Here is an 8,959-nt window from a genome sequence, read left to right as displayed (position 1 = left end):
CATTGCACTGTTAAAAAGGTATTTTGTGAACTGCTTTAATCAACTGATGATAGACTGGGATTACTTTTTTTTTTTTTTGATTTCTTTCTTTTGTTCTTTCTTTCTTTCTTAGCTGCCTCTAATAGTGTTTGGTGTTAAAAGTAAAATAAATTTTCTCATGTTTGTATGTCTGGCTTGATGAAATACATTGTATTTTTTTAAGGATAAAAAGAATACTTTGAATACTGTAATTTTCATTAACCACAAACCAGAGAAATTTTGAAGAAAAAGACTAAGGATTTCTCTGCAATATTACTACATGAATGCAATGACAAAATAAGAGGTATTCTTTCTAGGTATATATACAAACATCATGCAAATTCAACTGAAAAATGTGATAGGTTTAGATAGTGATAATGGTCGAGTTGATGATATGTCAGAGTTGCACAAGTTCATGTTATATTTTGTCTCCTGAACTGAGACTGTTTCCTACACAAAGTTGTGGGATTGACAACATTAACTATGAGAAGCAGAAGGAGGTTATGGTGGCTCTTGAAATTAAGGCAGTTCTGACAGAGAACTTTTCCAATCAAACAACTAGTTCTAGACTGCAGCTGCAAACATTGTCCACACAATTGCCTCTGACTTCACGCTGTATAGTTTATATCTTCACCTTGAACTTAAGAGAAATTATTTCTTATGAAACACCTGCAAGGAGATTACTGCAGGAAAGCCATAATTTTGCATACCATCTTCTCATTTTCTCTGATGCAGATGATCAAGATCTATTTTTGCACTCTTATAGAAAGAAGGACTAATTAGTTGATACCTAAAAACTTTGATTCAGGTAACAAGAATACTTTCTCTCTTCAAAACAGAAATAATTTCAACATAAGAGCTATGTACTGCATCTATCTTTTCTTTGACAGCAGATGAAGAAAGGGATATACACATTATTAATTATATCTGGGTACTTGTTTGGAAAATGTTTCAGGCATTTGCTATTTTGCTACTTCTTTCAGAATAAAAAGTCCACAGAAGAACACAGTGCAAACTATGATTTTACATTCATATTTTTGATATACTAAGGAACTTATCAAAATCATAATAAATTCAATTTTTTATTTTCCATGTGACTTTAAAATGTTCTATACGTCTTCCCTGACGTATGGAGAAGAGATTTGTGCTGTAGAAAACTGAGAAGTATCTGAGTGTTTGCTGACACTTATTTGTTACATATAGCATGCACATGTCAGTTATGTGTCTGGCAGACATCTGAAAGAGTTAAAATATCAATGAAAAAACTAAATTCTGTTTTGGCAAATTATGGTCAATATTTAAAAAAAAAGCCTCCAAAAGTAAAATTATTTTCAGTACTAAAGCTAGATATTTAGTTTTCTAATTAAGACTTATAATATGCAATAAAGGCACTCTAAACTGAACAATATGGTTCTTTCTGAGATTCTTTATCTTACGCTTTAAAAAAAAAAGAAAAAAAAAAAAGAAAAAAAAAAACAACTACAGCCCAAAAACAGAGGGGGAGAAATAATTAGTATTTATTCAGTTAGGTTACACTGCACATTGCATGGTAATTTTTATTAATTCACCATCCACATTATTTGTTATTAATTGGACTGAGATGGTGACTACCATGTTGTAGGTGATTTATATGAAAAATTTCATCCCTGATGCCATGCCCTGCTGCTGACTCAGTAGCTGTCCTACAGTGAAGCTCACACCTGCTTGTGGTCTGTGACTCAGTGAAATCCATATGGCTTTGCACAGTTGCCAGGAGATGGTCAGTTGTAGTTAGATCTTTAAGTCAGATAAAGATTGAGGAAAAACAAAGTCAGAAAATTAATTCAGAAGCTGCCCTTAATGTGAGTTCTAAACAAAGTTGCTTTATTTATAAAATCCCATGTGAAAATTAGGCTAATTTAATTGCAAAGGTTAAGTGTCCATAAAAGGCTTTATACATAGGCAAGGTACATGGCAGGTAGTGTGTAGGCCAATAGATTTTTGGAAGCAGAAATAATATGTGTATTCCTGCCTACTGTATTTGTCAGCGTCACTGAGGAAAGGTAAAGGTGCGCGACAGTGTGACCCCAGCAGATGCGATGGATTCTCTCAATGAACTCACTACTTTAACCTATTCTCATCTTCTTCAATAACAGAAAGAACAGAAAGTTCACCCTTCCCGACCTACTTTCTACTTTTTTATTTAGTGGAAATATTTCCACTCTTGTCCTTATCCCTCACCCCTGAGGACACTAAATTGAATTTTTCTTTCTTCATCCTAAAGAGGATTTTCTTCCCTTTTACAGCAGGAAAATGTCTGATTTTGCTGTACTAATATTCTTCCTAGTCCATGTAAGAAACCCTAATTCACAAGATCTGATTCACAAAGGAAATTTCGAGATGAGATACAGTCTGTTATATATGGATAAAAATTCTTACTCTCACCTCGAAGGTGAACTCAGATGTTCATTTGGTCTGCACTATCTGACTGCATAAATACAAAGAAGGAGTCCACATCTGTCTAAATAAAAAATACAAAATAATACTAAAGAAAGGTATATAACCCCTTCCTATTTTGGAAATAAAATAGAACTTAGCCTAATGAGTCTAATGTTAGAGCCAAAGTTATGCTATCAAAATTACAAGCAAAGATACTGATATAACATGTTGAACTGATTAAAAAAAAAACAAAAAAAAAAAACAAAAAAAAAAAACCAAACTTTCAATGCTTTTCAACATCTTTTGTGCACCCAAGGCATACCTTTTGTAAGCAGAAGGCTTACATTCCTTCTGCGAAAATGAGCTTAGATATAGTTATACACTTTCTGCAATAGAGAGAAGTCCCCTGGAGAGTTTTAAAATAATACTTTTTGAATTCAGGAAATTGTATACTCTTTGCTCTGTCCATTGCATTTTTCTTCCTCCTAATATGTTTACTTCTATAGTGACTAAGATGACTCTCACATTTTTAAAAAGTTGCTTTCTAAAAATAAATGGCTATTTGAGAGAAGCCAAAAATTAAATCATTGGCAGATGTGGGTTTGTGTGTTCTTCCCACTTTGACATAAAGGCTGAAGTGGGTTCTCAGTCTGGTATAATTTCTTTAATGGGCTCTGTTTCCTCTGTGATAATAGTGTGAATAGAAAAAAGGGGTATGGCTATGTGGCAGAATGCAAAGCTAAGAAAACATACTCAAGGACGTAGCTTCTCATAAGAGTGTCTGAGGGTTTAGATGCAGGGATTAACTGAATAATGCTGGCCTACTTGATACATTATTTTCCTTTTCATACATTTTTAACCAAATAGAAGTATTTGAGGGTGGATAACATAGCACAGATCTGTCACACCTTTCCTGAGTTGTATCTGTAGTCAGGTATATTCAGATGTAGCTTGTGTGCTTCCCATCAGAACCAAATTCTCTTGCAGTCTTTACTGCACCAGGGAAGGGTAAGTTTACCTACAGGCTTCTGGGAAGTAGAGAAGGGCCAAAATAAGGATAATTCTTTTCTAACTCTACCACTTCCTGAAAAACCTGACTACCTATATATTGTGCAAAAGAGGAACATGGGCCTGTGTGAATTATTGTACCTCTGTGTTGTGGGTTAACCCTGTAGGCAATTAGGCACCACACAGCCACTTTCTACCTTTCTACCTGCAGTGGGATGGGGGAAAAAACAGAAAGAGTGAAAGTGAGAAAGCTCATGGGTCTAGACACAGATGGTTCAATAGACAAAGGGAAGAGGGAGAAAAATAAAAAAAACAAATGCAAAGGCAATCACTCACCACCTCACACAAGTAGATCAATTCCCATCCTGTCTCTGAGAAACATCTACTTTCCCAAAAAAATGGCTCTCCCCTCACTTTTTATTGCTGAACATGGCACTGCATAACATCGACTATCCCTTTGGTCAGTTTGGATTAGCTTGCTTATGTCCCTTCCCGACTTCTTGACCCAATGAACTTATCCACAGCGGCGCAGAGTTGGAAAAATAAGAAGCCTTTTCACAAAGTACTGCTCAGCAATAGTCAAAATGCTGGTGTATTATCAGCACTGTTCTAGTCACAAATCCAAACCATAGGACCATATGGACCACTGTGAAGAAAACCAACTCCATCCCAGCTACACTGTTAGCTGCCAGCCTCAGAAAACTATTTAGAATAGGATTTATCTCAGCCTTTGAAGATGTGTAAAAATTACTTGTCCAAGTCTAAGCTAAGCTCTAGTCATCTCAATGAATTACAGGGACTTCCAGAGTAATGCGTTCCAAAGACTGGCATCTCAAGGTTGACAAGACAAATTATCCCCGATTTGTCCATGCATTAAAAAAAGGACAGTGAGTCGATAAATTTGGACTCAACCAAAAAAAATTTAAGACCTTAAATTAGCTCACATCAATCCTATGTTGGGAAGCCAGAGTGTTGAGGGGCATGTTTCCAGCTGTCATGATCTGCTACTCTCTTGAACACTACCTGTTTCTTCCCAAATCCAAAGAGTGTTCTTTGACCTCTGCACTCACTTGGTTCAGTTCCTGTATTAAATATTGGAAGCTCAAGTTCAGAACACAGCTCAGAGCCTTTGTAAAGGACATGCATTATCAAAAAGAAGATAAGATCACCTTCAAAGCAGAGCTTAAATTTTAATTCATTAATGCATTAGACTTGTGTTGGGTTTGTGAATTTTACTGAGTATGTATACAGTGTACTCAAGAGAAACTAATTGAGTGCTATGGTTGTTTGCAATCTAGTGATATTCCAAACTTGATTGACTACTGCAGATTTTAGGTGTTTTTCCAAGTCGCCTGATATTAGCTGGATATCCAGTTGGACATTAGCTGGATTTCTGTGGAACAGCAGTAGCATGTAATGTACAATTAAGTTAGGCACAAATATGCATTATTGTGAACAGGTTTAGGCATAGTCAGCATGTAGAAACTTTTTCAGCAGGATACTAATGTTAAATATCAATGCATTATTCATAGCCAAAAGGAAAGCAAATAATTTTACACAGCATTTTCAATATTTCATGTTCTCCTATTCAGACTTACTGAAAAAGACCAAGCATCGTAGTTTTCTAACACTGAAAAAATAAATGTAAGCATATGTAAATTGTCATATCCTTTGTTTTGATTATTGTTTACTGCACACCCAGTGATATTTTTCAGTTCTTTAGGGTTTATAACGTTATCATATCTCTACTTTTGCATGCTAGCAGTAAACTTTTTTAAACTATTGACAGATGAATCTGAAGTTAGTAGTTCATCTGGAACTGTGAGCATCTTAGGTTGTAATCTGAAAAAGAACATCGTAAGTACATTGCAATCTCATACAGCATGAGTATATGTGTATTTCTCTACTCTCCATCTTAGGAATAGAAGACTAAACAATTCTGTTTTTAAAATAATGTGGTGCAGAAGATAAAAATCTTCCATTACTTATTTTAAAAGCTTTGCACAATTCCTGTGCCTGTGGGTTCCACTAACTGTAAGTATTGAGGTGGTGTTTTTTCAAAGGTCTTATGAGAGGTAGGCATTCAGTTACTGTCAACATGAAAGTCAGAAAATCTGACTGTACTTCAATGGAAATATTTGCAACTACAATGTCAGGCTGACTACTTAGAGGTGCAATTGGTAACTAATTGTCTGACTGCATCATATTAAGAAAAAATCTAAGTAGAACTTAAGCAGCATATATAAACTTACAAGGATTTTTTTAAATTTAAATTTTATTCTAATATACCTTAAAATGTATTGACTGAAAGTCCAGAGAAATCAGAAAAAAAAAATAAAAGCCCAAAGAAGTCAAGGGAAATTCTGTTGATTTCACAGTGTGTTTTCTCTTCTACATGGACAAAAGCCACTTTACCCCATTTGGCTTGAAGTTTCAGTTGGCTGTGTGGTAGTGGAGAGGATCGCTTCACTCTAAAACTAAAGCAATTTAAGGTCAATGGACAATAATGCTTCTTGGACTGCAGAAGTTACTAAGAAAAGGGAGCACAGGTAGATCGACAGAGAGGATTTTAGGCTGTTCACATGATGTACAATGCCAATCCATGACTCATTTTTTTTAATTTTTTTTTTTTTTTTGGTTCTTGGATCATTGGCAAGAATAGCACATTTTAAAAAATATGCATCTGATTCATGATAACTGAATAATGCAGGTACTCAGGTGACTTTTGCTCTCTACAGATCAATCATCTATAGCCATTTTTTTAAATTGACATTCAAATATTGCCAAGCTCAGGAGGAGAGGAGAAGAGAGGAGAGGAGAATTTACCTGTTCCAAACGGTTGATTCAGATCAAGGTACATCTGTCACTCCAACACCAGAATTTATGAAAAAGACAGATACTTTGACATTAAACTCTTCCTATATTGTGCAGAGCTAGGAATTATCTGTCAATGAGTAAAGAACACGTAGAGAAGATTCAAGATCTGTTGCACAGATACCAAAGAAGGAAATAATGAAACTTGAAGAAATGTTTAGACATTCACAATGAACTGAATAGTACAATAAATCAAGATTACTAAAGAAGAAGTATGCAAGAATAATCAGCTTGGTTTCTTCTCTTTCCAAAATACAGACAGTTTACAGCTACTGCATCATATTTTATTAAATGACTAAAAACCCACCATTTTGCTAAGATCATGGTGCTAGAGATAGTAGGATAAAACGTGTTGTTCTAGTTCACTCCAGTAGGAAATTTAAAGGAGCATATGACTTTTTATCTTGAAAAAATAGATAGAAAGAATATTAGCTTCAATACACCTTTCTTCAAAATACTTTACTTCAGGGAATGTGACTTTGCATGATGATGATTATTAATGCACACAATGTTACATATGTATGTGTATGTATCTATTAGGTATGCATCTATAGGTCTAAACTCATTTATTTACTCAGAAGCTGCACTAGGTAGTGCAGCCTGATTAACCTGATTGTTTTCTTACAAATTTAAGATTTTTTCCAGCAGATTTTTTAGATATTTGCCTCTCAATAAGGGTCATATAAAAATTAAAGAAAATACTTACTTAGAGAATAGTGACTAGGCTTGAATTTCACTTTTAGAGTGGAATCCTGATCTTTGTTTACATAATTGCAAGGTGTTTATGACTGCAAAAAGTCACATAAACACTCTGTTCAGAGCAGAAAAAGGGTCTAAAACCTATCCCAATGCATTAAAAAGGTGCAATGGTTCTGTGAGGAAAATACGTATTCTGTAGCTGAGTTAAGTAAATGGATACCTACAAAATAAAACTCTCTCCTTCCTAATACCAATCTTAACTATTTCTTTCCTGGTCACTTGACAGTCGTGAACCTTATAGTTCAAGAAAAACTTTCTTAATTTCCTTTGTCATGGGAGAGAAAGGCTCTGCATTGGTTTTATAGTAGGCACTGGTAGCTTCCGTAATTGTAGCTACATTGTATTATGTTTTTTTTTTTTTTGTTTGTGTGTGAGTGTGTGTATGTGCTACGTTTCCTCATGCTACTTAGTTAAGATTTATCCTTGATGACTGTCTCTCCTTTTGGAATCTCCATGTATACTATGCACATGAGTTTCAACAGAGTTCCTCAGTCTACCCTGTCAGATATGAATGTTCACATGCTACCTAACTGTTCCAGAAGACTTCCTTTCTGTATAGCTCTCAGACCAGTACTTATACAAAGAGTTGATGTCGCAAGAAATATAGGTGAAGAGTTGCTGATGCAGACTAGCACCTTCTTGCAGGCAGAGCAGGATACATTACTTGGCAGGATACATACATCTTGTGTGGAAGCAATGGCTCCTTATGTGCATACTGAGAAGTGGAGATGCGCTGTGAACGAGGGAGGAGGGGAGCTTTACCTTCCACTGAAACAGCAAATGCAGATCCTTATTCCTCCTGTTATTTTTAAACGCTTCATTTACAAGTAAATAAGAAGGGTACAAGGAAAATTCATATTTTGAAGACTAAAGTGTAAAATGTAAGCCTAATTTCCACATTGGAAATTAATATCTTTTACATGGAAAACATTCTTCAAAGTAATCTAGAAATGGTACTAGTAAGTTCTGACTGAAAGGGTGTGAGAAAGCTTTCTGCTGCTTCTTGTGGGCATCCCTGTAGTCCTCAGAATTTTTCTGAATGGAGGGAATGCATTGCTAAGAAAGGAAAAAAAGGATTCCAGAAGAGCCTTCTTGGGCATTTTCTGGTAATATCAAAACTTGCAAATTATCTAATTCAGGCTCACGTGTTTCCTCTGTAATGTATACAATTAAAGAAACCTGCACAGCTTATTATATAACAAACAATTTAATAAAATATATTACACAATATTACAACATCCTCTTTTAAGGATTTTATACAAGGCCTACATACTTAATGACATTAAAACTTCTGTCTTTACATGTATCTATTGATAAGAAAGAAGACTCAATAGCTGGCGGAGGATTCTGAACAATTTACATATAGTTACAGGTGTATAGTCTGATTTTTGGTCTATGGAGAAGTTGTATTATGTGAAGATGTAAAGGGGGATGACATAAAAGCTTAAGGCCTTTTTGGAAGTAGGTAAGTTGGATGGTTTTAGATTTTATTTATATAGCTTCACAAATTTTAATACTGAGAGAGCAATTGAGAAAAGTGAATGTTTGAAGTGCAAGATAAAAGCTCCATGTCAGTTTAACACTGTCCATGCAAACGCACTTGCAAAATCTCATTCTTTATGATAATCTGCTCAATTATTTATAAAATTATGGTACGAAAACAATCATTAGCCGTATTTTAATAAACCTGGTAAATATACAGTTTGTGGAATGACAAGTGTTATTGATGACTATTCTCGGGTTTTTTTTTAATTGTGTATGGTTAGGAGATGCTCTCTTATTTTTAATAGCTGACTTCTCGAAACATTTTGTGATGAGGTTTTACTCTTGTGAATGTTAACTAAAAAGCAAAGAACGATGCTATTTTCACTTCTAATACAAG

Source organism: Pterocles gutturalis, unplaced genomic scaffold (genome assembly GCF_000699245.1).
Source record: "Pterocles gutturalis isolate BGI_N339 unplaced genomic scaffold, ASM69924v1 scaffold12313, whole genome shotgun sequence".
NCBI lineage: Eukaryota > Metazoa > Chordata > Aves > Pterocliformes > Pteroclidae > Pterocles > Pterocles gutturalis.
This window is presented reverse-complemented; position numbering follows the sequence as displayed.